Here is a 15,060-nt window from a genome sequence, read left to right as displayed (position 1 = left end):
AGGAGCTTCTGACAACTGTACAGCCTTTCGTTTGGAGGGCACCGATAAAACCGATTACAAATGATGGCGAAATGCCGAAACGCGTCTAAACAAAACGTGCAGCAAGAATAGACGGACCAGGGACGCTCAAAACGCTCCCATCAGATCATTTTGGCTCGTCAAGAACGAACTGAGACAATAAGCAGTACCGGGAGATCAGAAACGATAAAAACCGCTGACAAAAACGTTATCACTTTGTTCAGCCGAGCCAGTATTTTCCTCCTTTCATGTCAGTCATTACATGAATGACATTATCAGGAGCTACGTCCGATTTCAATAATTAAATTCTACGTATATTATTGTATTATCCAGTGATGATAGCCGTCATAATATACCGCCTATACCGCGTCCGTTTTTACTCTAAGCGGTCCAATTTTCTGAGATCGGATATGCAAAGAATTAGTTGTACGTCTTTAACCTAATCTATATAGATTTTTCCGATAAAATTAACCCTTTTTAACGGCAAATTATTTTTTTAAAATTTTGAATTTAGCCATTTTGACTTCAAATTAACCTTTTTCAATTTCAAACCCACCATTTTTAACGTCACCATTTTTAAATTTTCAATTACGCCTTTTTAACTTCTATCTAATTTTTAAATTTCCAACCAATCTAATAAACTTCTAATAAACCTTTTTTTATTTTTAAATTAATTTTTTAAACTTCAAATTAACATTTTTTTAATTTTCAAATTAACCTCTTTCAATTTGGATTCAACCATTTTTATGTTCTAATAATCCTATTTTTCTTTTTCGATTAAGCCTTTTTAACTTCTGATTAACTTTTTTAATTTCCAGCCAATCTCTTTTAACTTCTAATAAACCTTTTTTTAATTTCAAATTAATCCTTTTTAACTTATAATTAATTTTTTTAAATTTTCAACCAATGCTTTTTAACTTCTAATAAACCTTTTTTAATTTTAGCTTAATTATTTTAAACTTCAAATTAACTTTTTTTTATCTTCAAATTAACCTTTTTCAATTTCGATGCAACTATTTTTAACTTCTAATAACCTTTTTTAATTACAAATTAATCCTTTTTCACTCCTAATTAACCTTCTTAATTTCAAATTAATCATTTTTAATTCTAATTCACCATTTTTAATTTTAATTAACCTTTTTTAAATTTCAAATTAACCTTTTTTCAATTTCGAGCCAACCCTTTTTAACTTCTATTAAACCCTCTTTAACTTTAAATCTTAGAAAGTATACACAAAAATACTTAGAATTTGTGATGAAATGTAAGGATATTTGCCATTTTTGTTTAAATATAAAATAATTTGGTTCTTAGACTACTATAAGGATTCTACTTTTAATTTGAAATTTATATTATAATTTAACTAATAGTTTAATATTTAAAAAAAATTAAAAAAACCATAACCTTACAGAAAGAATAATTAATTGAAAGGAGTAACTTTGTCAATTGACCACTAAAACATAAATGGTTTAAAAAAAATTATTTTATAAAATTTTATATTTTAAATTTAAAAAAGAATAATAATTTATTTTTCTATATAATTTTGTATAAATTAATTTAAATTGTAATTAATTTTAACGTTGTATTTTAGATAACAGCCCATTTTTGTTTAATTCTTAAATTAAATGAATCTGTATTTTTAAGCTTAACTTTATATAATTTTAAATTTTAATTGTAAGACATTTTCATTGGATATGTTAGCTAAAAACACGTGAAAATGTTATTGTATATAAGAATCCATTTTATATTTTCAAACAATTTGCAAATTAAAAGAATAATCCTTTCTTTTTATATGAATTTTAATTAATGTTTATGTGGTTTTTTTTGGTTTTTCTTCAAGAAAGGGAATTCCCGTCTTTGCAAGATATTAATTAATTTTATCTAATTTTTAATTTACGTATAATTTATTTTCTTACGATCTTCGAAAATTCCAATTGTTTTATATTTAAAAAACATAGTAAATATACAGGACTTTTACTGTACATGTTTATATTTCATACCAACTCCTGAGTTTTTGTTTTATGCATAAAAAAATTAATTTATAATCAAAAAGCGTTAATTTAAAATTAAAAAAGGTTAATTTGAAGTTATAAATGGTTAATTTTAAATTTGAAAAAGTTAATTTGAAATTAAAATGGTTTAAAAAAAAGGCTTCATTTAAACTTGCAAAGCTTAATTTCAAGTTAAGAAAGTTTAATTTCAAGTTAAATAGGGTAGTTTTGAAATTAAAAAGTGTTCATACGAAATTAAAAGAGTGTTAATTTGAAGTTAAACAGAGTTAATTTGACGGAAAAACGCTATAAACACAAATGAAAAACCTAGTACCAAGTATATATCCATCAAGATAGGCAGTTTTCAGATTTCGATTGATCTCTTTTCCTTGTACTTTTTACATACGCTGCTTTCGTTTCAACATCAATTTCTGAACATATCTCGTGCATTATGCCCTACGTGAGAACTTATTTGCATTTAAACTATGGAATCATTTCATAAAACAGTGTAATACGTCATGTTGGCACCATTATAATGAAATTCATTCTTCATAAATAAACGAGCCCGTTTCAACAATAAATGTTACGCAGCCGTTCTATTTCGGATTTCATGTGAATGCACACCGGCCGTGGGACGTCATAATATTGAGGTGCTGTGCCATTTCGCAAGACGGGCTCCATTTTTAGTCAGCTTTGAAGTCGATTCAACTCTATTATTTTATTCATTAGTCAGTCTTTGTACAATGCATGAACCACCGGGGGACGAAACTGTACCAATTTTCTCCGGATTAATATCGATCCTGAGGACGTCCCACTTTATTGAAGCATCTGATGTTTTCTTCAGACAGGCGATTTCTCGATTATACGCGAGTCCTACACTAATGTCTAATACATTTTCTATGAAAACAGCATTTTTTTTTAGGTTGGGGGTTTGATCAAGAATTACAAAAATCCTTTCATCCACGGCGTCCTATATAAGATATATTCTGGTACTCCTATAAATTATAGCCATAAGTTGGAAAGTGCACTTTTTCCTATAAGACTAATCACTTTCCTCGGTGCCTCCTAGCGTACCGTTTTTTGATATGTGCCTTACCGATTTTGGAATCATTTTTTTTTCTATTTCCGATTCTCTGATTCGATTCGGAGCCATTTCGCTGTACCATAACAGGGCTAATGCTTCACATTCATAATATGGTGCCTAGGCGCAATATCGTGTTTCTGGCTCCTCATGACATCAGAATCAGCATGTTTCTGTCTTTGCTTTTTCTACTTTCTTTATTAGGCGTTCGTTAAAAAGGCAATGGATGGTATAGATGCCTGTAATTCTCGTCAAATCATGCCTGCTGAAAGAGAGGAGTTCCTTCGCCTTCCGTTTTGAGAAATTTATAAATTTCTTAGCGTTCCTCATACCTGGTGCTTTTGTTTTTCTTAAGCCATTTTTCCAGTACACATTCTCCGGTCTACCCAGTATTGGTACTGGTCCAATGGGATGGCTGCCCATTTTTTGGCTCGTTATCAGCCAGTTCATTTCCTTCTATGCCTTCATGGGAACCCACTTTAAGATAATGTTGATGTGTTTACCAAGGGTGACTGGTTTGGAGTGAAAGCATGACTGACTGATAGTATGTAAATCATACGTTTCATATTTTTGTTATTAACTCGTGTGCAGTTAATACCAACGAGAGTCCATACAGAAATGTATTGCAGGACCTCGCTTGGAAAATTGTTGGGATTATTCCAAAGGACTTGCTAGGTTTTAGTTTGGCCCTTTTATCCTAACGTACTCCCTGTTCTATCTTTGATCCATCTGTGTACGGTGTCTCCTTCTTGAAGCTTGGGGCTATCGTTCTTCCGATGGTCTCTATTATCTAGGTCCGCTTGGAAGGGGCTCTGTCAAATTAAAAACAGCAAAAGACACACTTTCGTTCATATCGACCGGTGAAGATTGGTATGTTACAGGCGGATGGGTTGGTCAAGGCTTAAATGAAATTAGAACTGTATAAATCAAACCAATTAGTTTCAATTATGTAATTCAACGATTAAAATTTTTTTATTTAATTTACAATGATTTGCAAGTAAATTCTTTCAGAACATAAATATTCAATAAGGCTATTTTCAAGCTCTTAATTTGACTCCTTTTATTCTACTAGTTCCTGAGTAATCCTGGACACACCCAAGGTTTCATTTCTTCTTCGGATATATTTTTTTAAACTTGTTTTATTTACACTGTATCATCAGTGTTGTGTTTCTAAGGGGAAATTATGCAGTGACGTCGAGTTCCCCGCCTTCGACGACATACAGCGAAAGTTATCAATTATTATTCAGCGCGTCAAAGTCAATGTCTGTCCGACAAGGCCATTGGCATTTGTTTAACATGCTGCCTTTATTATTTCATATATTTTTTGACGTTCACGCTTGAAAATTGGCGATAACTTGAATAGTTGTAAAATCTGAAAACAGGTTTTGTTTTTATTGGATTAATGATGGTATTCCAACCCTAAATTAACCAAGGTTTATAGCTTTTGAGTACTATAGGAATTGGCAGACTTGTAAACAGCACGTTATTCTCATCATTCACGTTCATATCTGTCTACTTGGCAAAGATGAAACTGACATTTAGGTTTTTAAGGTTTTAAAAATTATTTCGCTCTTGAGAAGTGGCAATCTAGTAGAAAGCTGTAAAGTAAGTAAAAAAATTTGATTGAGAGCTATAAAGATAACGAAGAGTGTTTTATTTAATTACCCTTCTCACCTTGTGCAGAAACAATTACCGATATAACATAATAAGACACTCAATGGATAAATCTCGATTGTCATTTATTAAAACGTTCCAAAGAAAAAACTGTCTCGATGAAATTGAATAAACTGGCCTAAAATACGGTACGATAAAAGAAGAACGGACATGAGATGAAGACGTTATCTTCAGGAATCTACAGAAAAGATCAAATCTTCATCCAACCTCTGGGTCAAATATTTTAAATAAAATTATAATGTTTCAACTATCAAAGAAAGCGGAGTAACAGCCGTTAATGGGGCAAAAGTAAGAGTTTATTATTATTATTATTATTATTAAAGTGATCGAGGTGGCAAAGTGGTCAGATCGTCCAATTTGTACTTGCCACGCTAGTGGTTCCTGGAATCGTTGAAATTTATGTTTCCGATTAATTTATTATTATGAATGAATTAATTGTAAACTTGTTCACCCCGCGTCCACCATACCCAATATTAACACACACAGGCTACAGAAAGAAGGAGATAAAGTGATGGGGGAAAGAAAGATAAATAGATAGATAGATAGAGAGAGGGGGGATAGCAATAGAGAAAGTGAAAGAGAGAGAGTGTAAAAGGAGGAAAGAAAGAAAGTGAAAGGGAGATAGAAAGAGAGAGAGGGAGAGGGAGGGAGCAATAGAGAAAAGTGAAAGAGACATGGAAAACGAGAGAGAGTAAAAGGGAGAAAGAGAGAAAGTGCAAGGGTGATGGAAAGAGAGAGAAAGAGAGAAAGTGCAAGGGTGATGGAAAGAGAGAGAGGGAGAGAGAGTGCAAGAGAGAAAGTGAAAGGGAGATGGAAAGAGGAAAAGAGAGAGAGAGAGGGAGAGGGAGAGAGAGAGAGCAAGAGAGAAAGTGAAAGGGAGATGGAAAGAGGAAGAGAGAGAGAGAGAGAGAGAGAGAGAGCGTAAGAAAGGGGAAAAAGAGTGAGAAAGAAATAAAGAAAGAGGGTGAGAGAGTGAAACGGAGGTGGAATAAGAGAGAGAGAGAGAGAGTGAAAGGAAGAAAGAGTGAGATGACAAGAAAGAGAAAAAGAGAGAAAGATAAAGTTAGAGTGAAAGAGTGGAATAAATAAAGAGAACAAGGGAGAGAAAATGAATTAGAGTGAGAAGAAGAGAGCGAGAGAGAGGGGAAGAATGAAATAATGAATGCGGTTTTATTTAATGTAGCAGAATTTGGTCAAAAACAGACCATTTACATTCTTACATTCAACAACAATGACGAGAGAGAGAGAGAGAGAGAGAGAGAGAGAGAGAGAGTGAGTGAGTGAGAGAGAGAGCACTCTCTAATCTGAAACGATTATCACAAAAACGGATCAGGCCAACCACAAAACACAATTCGTAGAAAACAAGACCCCAGACTGTTGTTAGAATCTGAGAAAATCATGCAATGACTGCCAAAAAAGGTGCATTACTGAATTAAACTATCGATCGACTGTAATCTTTTGCCATTTGCCTGCCGTTTGATCGTCATGTTGTTCCAGTTACCGTGTTTTACTTGATCATTTTATGAACTGGTCAATAATTGCCATTAATCACTTCTTCATTTGATATTATAGAGGTCTAAATCTTTAAGACATTTCAACAACAAATCAAAACAGTGAAAGTTAGTCTATTTAAACTTTTATCGAGAGATATTTAAGAAATGACAAACCTTAGTAGATCTTTTTTCACTCCTCACATGATTTTAAAGTTGGGTTGTCATCAGTAATCATCGGATAAGCTTTAATATTCCTTCGACGGATGACTCTTTGTAAAGGGAATGGTTTGTATGAGTGGGCGCTCGACTTTTAACTAACGTTTGTTTACAATGGCGATTTTAATTGACGGCGACTCATGAACAATTACTAAAAGAGAAGAGCTTAAATAGATTTTCATTAATATCAAAGCGCCCCACCATGCTAGAAAACAGGTCAACCATCCGAATTTAGTCTGTACCCATATGTAAAGTACTGGACTAGCAGTCTATGAAAGGCTTAAACTTCAATCTACCCACCGAGTAGCACGTGGGGAGTTTTTTCCTGTTTTTCTTGGATGACATTTTGATCAGTCAAAAAGGAATGTACAAAAATTTGTAATTAAGCGATCGGGTTTCGTCTGGTGATAAAAATCCTATTTCAACAAGATCGGTTTGAAACAGTTCACCGCTTGTTGGAGGCAGCGAACGATGTCTAACCCGTTTTTATACCATGTACCGTAAGTGTTCTATGAGATTCATGCTTGCCAATTCATTTTGGTAATCCCTATATCCCACGAGTAATGGGTGTCAAGTCGAGCTACATGCGGTCGAGTATTAACTCGCATTAACACCAAGTTGTCCCCAATAAATATTTCGAATAGGACCACAGCTTCAGAAGAACTTCTTCGTATACTCGAAGATCCATTCTGTATCATAATGGTATGGGTTCAGCCCATGACTGTCTGTCTTCGAATAGGCTGTGAATCACTTATGGCACATGAAGCACGTCTTCTTCCAATACATTCCCGGTTATCTGATAGCCACAAACCAAACCGGCACTCATCTGTGAAGAGAACAGCCCCCCTCAATTGTGACATTGTCCAAGCGAGATGCTGATGTCTAATAGTCACTGTTCTACTCGATGCTCCTCCAGCAGAAGAGAACCTGATGAGACGTCTAGAGACTAAGCCGTTCTCATGAATCCTTCCGATGACTGTTTTACACCTCATCCATGAAGTTGACTACATATCAAGGAAGATGTTAAATGACGTTCCGTGGTGCAGTAAGAGCAATAAAACTATCGTCTCTAGTCTCTCGTACATCCCAGTCGACCACTACTTCCCTACGATCGAGATGTCCAGTGGCCCTAAACCGCCGTAGAACATCGTGGATGGTGGAGTGCGGCACACCCAAGACGTCCGTTGTTGGCCAAAGCATCAGCTCTGGCGAGATCTTCCCAACTTAAAACCATTCTTTTAAGAAAAGAAAATGATTGACTCAAATTTGTAATAAATTAATAATATTTGTCATGATGATAGTAGTTTGCATTATTGATGGGCCTATATCAAGTGGTCATCCCTTGCCCTCTGCGTGTTTTTACTTCTTCAACCTGCAGCCATTTTGAGCGCCTCTGGCTCTCTGCTTTTGCACCCCATTCTCGCTAATAACTTCTTTTACTCTCCGGACATCACACACTCTACTCCACGGTACTCGATATTCCTCGATGGAGGCTGATGATAAGCATAACTTTAAATAAATAGCCCGAATTCAACATTTGGTTTGCCCATTAACCGAAAAAATGGAAATTCATTAAAAATTTGTATGTTAATTACAAAATCAAAATTACCTACAATCAGAATATTATTGTGTTAAGTTCGAAATATAGACCGCCAGATAAAGATTTAAAAAAAACACGAGATATCCATTCATGGTATTTCAATGTTACGGACTCGACGATAATTATATGTACTCATATTTAAAGGTGTTAAAATTTCAATGTAATTGATTCTATTATGTAACTCTTAATGGAATAATCCCAAACGTCAGGAGAAGGTTGAAATTACGGTACCCAGAGCCAATGTAGGATATTTATAGACATACAAGAATATTATTACATTTTCACAAGTGGAAATTAGATTCATGCCTTTTTCTGCACATTTTCAAAAAATGTAATATCAAAACGTTGAGATTTTTTTTTATAAAAACTTTATTGGACCGAATCACAATTTTTAAAATTACCTTGTCGAGTCATTCTTGAAAATCAGGACAAAAGTAATTTCAATAATATAATCAGGGGCGTCGGTGGCCGCAACGGTTTAGGCGTTGACACGGCGCTCATCACTGTAAGGTGAAGGTCCCGGGTTCGAATCCAGCGGCCCTGCATTCGAACCCGACATACTTACAAATGGGCTTTTTTTCAAAAACACCGGCACCCTGAGGGTTTATATGACCTCTGCTCTTAATTACAATTTAAAAAAAATATATATATAATCAAAGCGTGTAAATATAAAACTCTTTCGTTGTTTGAAAAAAAATTTAGATAGTGTAAAATCGACAAATTGTTTAATTATTCCAGCAAAATGTGAAGGGTAGAGGTGAGATCGTTGGCAATTGAAAAAATTATAGAGATTTCATGCCGACCTTTTCATATTTTCAATTATTTGTGTTTGTTTTTCTCAATTGTTTATAAAAGTAAACTTTTTTAAAAAGTAATTTTGAATTTTTAAATAACTTTAAGACAGCCAATATAATTTGTTTGAATCCTTTGAAAGCTTCAAGCTGTCAATTTACAGTGATTAAGATTAAGAATTAATTTACTCACTTAATCGCTAATCCCTTTTTGATGATGTATTTGAAAAGAGCAGTCCATTGAAAACAAAAACAAAAATAAAAAATCAAATCGAAAAATTGGACAAATTCATTGGCAAGTTACACGAACCGAACTCAAAAATATACTGAACTGGATCACTGGGATTCCAGTGGCAAAATCGGTCATTCAATATCGTCGAGCGGTTTCTCTCTCTCTCTCTCTCTCTCTCTCTCTCTCTCTCTCTCTCTCTCTCTCTCTCTCTCTCGTGAGGCTAAAGATAATAATTATCGAGACTAATTTTTTCTTAATTAAAATTCGATAAGAGAGGACAAATAACCAGTCGTTGTTAAGTATCGATATCTAGATTGTGGACAAACATAACAAAACGACCCCCCCCCCTCTACGATTAGATGGAGGATTATTAACGGATAATCCTCTATCACCTATCTATATATTCTTAGTCTTTATGCTTTAGTTTTTCCTCTGTACTGATACAGAACGCGTTTTTTTCCAGTCGGAGCGTGGGTAAGTTAAATCTGATTATTTTTAAAGAAACTGCCTATTAAAATAAATCAAATAGTAGAATAAATTCACGAATTTCTTTGCCGAAAATTCACTTTCCAAATTGACTAATTGTAACATGTTTTATTTCTCTCGAAAATCACTAAAAAGATGATAACTTTGAAACAACTCCACCAATCAACAGAAGACTTTGCAGAGGTTTAGAACACTACAATCCACATATAATAGCATAAACGTAGAACCGTAATATAACAGAAAACTAGAAGTTTCTAGAAATTTTGTTCGTTTCATCCTGATTTTTCCTTTTTAATGACATTAGAGAAGAGATTAGTTTTAAGCCCCCTTTAAAGCCCTGGAATACGAATTTTTGTCCTAACAAAAAATAGACATTTGGGCTCAATTTTGTTTCCTCCGATATCCGGTGTTTCACTTAAAAATCCTTAACTCCCCTGGTCTTTTTTTGTTCCTAAATGGCTTTATGTACTATGCATATTAGACAATGGCAGATAGCCAGACAATAATGTTATGCGTATTCGTTTTGGGGGGAAGGGTATCTTGAAAAAAAAAGCCAGAGGCGACGGCGGGAATTGAACCCACTATGAGCGGAGAGTCACTCACGCTTACTACTCGGCTAACGCCCCCCCCCCGGTCTTTATACAAACAGCTGGAAAGATGCACGTTTCTTCTTTGAGTCTATAAAAACGATCTTTGGGTTTATCTCATATAATTGAGAAAAGTAATGATTAAATCAACAAAAAATCATCACACGTTTTAATTTACACGTTTTACTTTTTTCAGTAAACTAGGCTAAAAAATTTGTTTTTCGAAAAACACCAACAAAAACACAACAAATTCGGATTAGTTTTATACTCTTTAAAGCCTTTCGAAACGAATTTTTATAGCAAAAAGACCATAGATATTTTTGGGCAGGACTAGTCATGGGCTATTTCTTTCAGGTGATGTCTTGAGTTCAACTTAAAAAACCAAAAACCTGTAGATTTGAATGAAATTTAATGTTACTACACCTGTTGGGCAGTTGCATGTTTCTTCTTTGAGCCTATATAAACAATTTGGTTTCTATCTCAATAGAAGTGAGAAAAATAAGTTTGAAATTAAAAAAAAAAGAATTGCTTAAGCGCCTTATTTTATACTCTTTACGCTCAGGATAAAATATGCCAAAAATTGTCGTTTAAAAAAACAATTAGGGTTCGTTTGAAGCACCCTTTAAACCCGTTAAATACGAATTGTTATGGAAAACAAAAAAATATATACATTTTTGCGCTAGCTTAGCCAGAAACATTTCTTTTCTACTGTATAGTGTTCCACATAAAAAATCATAACACCTCTTGATTTGAACCAAGTACTACAACTATCGGGAAGCTTAATTTCTCTTCTATCAACTTATATCAACAATGTTTAGATTTAAAAATTTGAATTGAAGTGAAAAAAAAAACTTATTGGGGCGTCGGTGGCCATCCATTCGTTTTAAACATGCTTAAAATCCCTTAAATACGAATTTTCATATAAATAAAAAATATATATTTTTTGGGGTCGATGCTCCGATCACATTTTTTCTCTGATGTCCAGTGTTCCAGTCAGTTAAAATCAATAACACCTTTGGATTTTATCCAATGTCCACGATATTATAACCGCTGGAAAGCTGCGTGTTTCTTCTTTGAGTCTATGTAAACAATTTTTGGGTTTTATCGTATTATAAGTGCGAAAAATAAGGATTTAATAAACAAAAACTCTTCAAATGTCTTATTTTATATCGCCGGAGTTGATTTATTTACAGAGGCCAAATTTATGCCTTTGCGTTTAGTCTGTACAGTTTTTAACCTTTTACGTTCTATACAGCCGTTTCAGTCACCGTCCAGTTTTTGTGATGTTTGAAAAAAAGGAGGCATTTGTTTGGCGAACAATTTTAGAAAAAAAAGGGTTTTCTTCCATAACAATTTGATTTCGGGGGTTGCAGAAAAGAAATATCAACTTTTTTCATGGTAAAAAAAATTCACCTACTTTTCTACATCGCTCGCCTCCCTTTGTGAGACATTTAAAGATGTTCACTTTCCATGTTGGTGAAAAATATTGTTTGAATTAAAATTATTCAAATATTAACCAAAACCACTAAATTTGTTCAATATTTTAGGGGTAATCCAATGAATAATTTTTTATACTGAAAATTCCTGGCTGTGTAGTACTGATTGTAATTCAGTGCTAAAATTGTCAACCCTTGCCTCGAATTTTTTAATTATAGTAAACCGACATATGTTTTAACACGACGGTTTTTCCTTACACAATTTTTTCCACAAAAAAGCGAACAGATAAAATAAAAACATAAAATTTATTTTATACAATCTGACCCCCTGGAAATTATTCAGATTGTAAAGTATGGTTTTCTTTTAAAGGGAAAACCTGTATTTATTCATCTTTTGTCGAGGGAGGCTTTAAACGCCATTTCAGTTAAAAATTTAAAATGCTCGTTTCTGCTCTGTGGCCTACTTTGCTTTCAGAATATTTGTTAAAATATGAAAAAAGCAGTATTTTGTTGATTTATCTTTTTCAATCATACCAAATTAGAATATTTTTCGTCGGAAATTTTTTTATTTTTACGTTAACCAACAAAGCAATGTCAGAAAATTAAAAATAAATTAATAACTAATCACGTCACGTTTTTACAACGCAGGATATTCTAATTGGTACGATTTATAAAGATAAATCAACAAAATACTGCTTTTTTGGGTATTTTAACAAATATTCTGTGAGCAAAGTAGGTAAAAAAATGGTCCAAATTTGAATTTGACCTCATGGTCTACATACTCCACTTTTTCTATCAGTGTTCGATAAGGTGTTCTTGTATGTCGAAGGTAGCTTGGACAGGATTCGAGTTGGAGGACAAATTTGCAGTATCGACCGCATAATGGTGATGATGGTGTAAGGATGTATAGGTAGGTGAACATGAAAATTTAAAATTCAGAACGTGTAACATAGCCTTAATTACACAAACACACGCCGCTCATAGGGAAAATGGTCAAGGTTTCTCGAAAGGGAGCTTATGTCACCCTTTTATATCAAACCGGTAAAATTGCGCGCATAAAAGTTTTTAAAGTTCTATAAATTAAGTGTTATGCAAAAATATAAATTGCTTCAGATTAGCATGCTGTTTGTACGTGAAATTTATTAAATTTGTTTTATTAAATCATTTATTTAAAATTTTTAAAAATCTTTTTCATAAACTTTTGTTAATGGTAAAACTAAAATATCTATGCAAAAAAGTCAATAAAATAAATTTATCAACAGAAAATTTCAAATATTCTTGTAATTCCTATCATTAGTTTTTAATATGTCAGTGAAGTCGCAGCGTTATCATTCATGATAAGACCGATTCGATTATTTATTGTAAAATTAATCAAATTTACCCGGTTGTCCTGTTGAAGAGTCGGCCGTTCCAAATTCTCTAGTAACCCGCTGCCTTGCAAAGAGGAACCCTACTATCCGACTATTCCAGTGCAAAATCTAAGAAAAACAAGATTTCCAATGACAAAGATGTACTGTAATGTAATTCCTCGAGTCTCCCAAGGAAATCGTTATTTTTGTATGCGAATGCACGACCCCCCCCCACCACCGTACTTTAATTTTGGAGCGAAAAACTACATGAATTATACAGGAGCATTAATTCGGGACGTGCATTAGCGTAAAACGTGCGGAATAAAAAATTTATTACCAAGGAACAATGATCCAATTTACTGATATTCATACCGGTTTAACAAATTGGATTGTTTACTGCTGGATGGGCCGCATTATAAGCGGTTACATCATGGTATGGGTCTGCATATCTCGCTCCTTGTACTCGTCGTCAAAAATGTGCCTTGGCAATTTGAGTAAGTTTGAGAAAAATATCACTTATTCCTTAGTTACAATGTCCTAATTATTTTCGTTATTCCTGAGGAGAAAGGGCCGTACTGGCAAGACCAAGCATAGCTCATAGAAGACTAACACACGGGCTTCTTCTGACCGTTAAGCGCCCGCGGAGGTGCTCATTATGCAAGGATAGAATGACGGTCGAACACCTTTTCCATTGTAGAAGGCTTGACGTCTATAGGCAATATTTTGATATATTGTCGGACCTGAGTGTAGTCCGTTCCGGTACCTCAGGTCCGGGGGGGGGGGTGTCATCCCCGCTCCGAGTAACATCGAGTACTCTGGGGTGTGTGAGAGTAAAAGTAACTTATTAGCGAGAATGGAGTGAGTTCGACCCCACACCAAAAAATATCGAGTACTTTGGGGTTAGTGTGTAACGTCTTGAGAGTAAAAGTAACTTATTTGCCAGAATTGAGTGGGTTCAACTCCACCCTGAGGGATATCGAGTACTATGGGGCGAATGTCTGATGTTTTGAGGCTCTTCGATTTCCCGATTCACAGATCAAAAAAAGTCCGCGTTTCTGCGTCATCTCACCCGTTCAAATTTCAACACCCCACGATCCAACTTACCAGTTTTGAGCATTACTTAGCCCTTATTTATTTATTTACAGCATATGCTTACAACTAGTTAAAAGGAATTACAATGTTTACTGAAGAAAACTACGAGTTTTAAAAAAATATATGTTGAACTCTGTTTATTTCATGTTTAATAAAAATTCACTAATTTCGTGGTCCGCTTGACCAATTAATATATTACAATTAATTAAGGTTTTTAGTTGAGATAAAAAAGTCAATGGCACGAGCGGGATTCGAACCCATGATCTTCGGCTTGATACGCCGCTGCTCTACTACTTGAGCTATCGTGACCTCGATCCACTCGGACACCAACTTCCCATCTCAAAATTCAAAAGGTGCGGTTGAAATGGGAAGTTGGTGTCCGAGTGGATCGGGGTCACGATAGGTCAAGTGGTAGAGCAGCGGCGTATCAAGCCGAAGATCGTGGGTTCGAATCCCGCTCGTTCCATTGACTTTTTTATCTCAACTAAAAACCTTAATTAATTGTGATATATTAATTGGTCAAGCGGGCCACGAAATTAGTGAATTTAATAATGAATGTGGTTGTATATTTGTTTGGAGTTTTCCAGCTGTTAGTTATAGTCTGATGAGGTTTATTAAAATAGCATCCTTGATGAACTCTGAGTGTTTAACATTTTTAGTTTTGGACTGGTTCATCAAGGATGTTATTTTAATAAACTTCGTCAGACTACAAGAAACGGCTGGAAAACGCCAAAAATTGCACAACTACATATTTCTTAGTTTAATTCTTAATTTTTTTAATTGAAATTTATTGTTGACAGTAATACAAACCGGGGGACCGCGGTAGCCGAGTGGTTCACGCCGCGGTCGTGGGTTCGATTCCCACCGTCGCCTCTGGCCCTTTTTTCCCGATAACCCCCAATTTGTACACACAAGAATTCGTAAAAAAAAAAGAAAAAAAAATACAAACCGAGATCGTCATTTCTTTCAGACAATCAACCCTTTGCGATTGGCCTTGTCGCTGGCACATCGAAATTC

At 34.4% G+C, this 15,060-nt stretch overlaps 2 protein-coding genes across 4 annotated transcripts in view; one reads left to right on the top strand and one right to left on the bottom strand.

Moving 5' to 3' along the window:
• LOC106667144 (putative adenosylhomocysteinase 3) overlaps positions 1-15,060 on the bottom strand; it is a 74,545-nt gene that overhangs the window by 38,777 nt on the left and 20,708 nt on the right. The window contains exon 1 of one of the 2 annotated variants that reach the window (XM_024228584.1): positions 9,055-9,189. The exons of the other annotated variant lie outside the window; for it this stretch is intronic. The gene's annotated coding sequence lies outside the window, so the exon portion shown is untranslated. Of the gene's footprint in view, positions 1-9,054; positions 9,190-15,060 lie in introns of those variants that run through there. 2 annotated transcript variants of the gene reach the window in all.
• LOC106667157 (torso-like protein) overlaps positions 9,547-15,060 on the top strand; it is a 112,740-nt gene continuing 107,226 nt past the window's right edge. The window contains exon 1 of one of the 2 annotated variants that reach the window (XM_014394889.2): positions 9,547-9,567. The gene's annotated coding sequence lies outside the window, so the exon portion shown is untranslated. Of the gene's footprint in view, positions 9,568-12,431; positions 12,513-15,060 lie in introns of those variants that run through there. The other variant, XM_014394888.2, reaches the window with a different exon arrangement.

The sequence above is a fragment of the Cimex lectularius genome, unplaced genomic scaffold (assembly GCF_000648675.2).
Source record: "Cimex lectularius strain Harlan isolate CLEC.00 unplaced genomic scaffold, Clec_2.1 scaffold207, whole genome shotgun sequence".
Lineage (NCBI taxonomy): Eukaryota > Metazoa > Arthropoda > Insecta > Hemiptera > Cimicidae > Cimex > Cimex lectularius.
The sequence above is the reverse complement of the archived record's forward strand: the minus strand, read 5'-3'. Positions and strand labels throughout refer to the sequence as shown.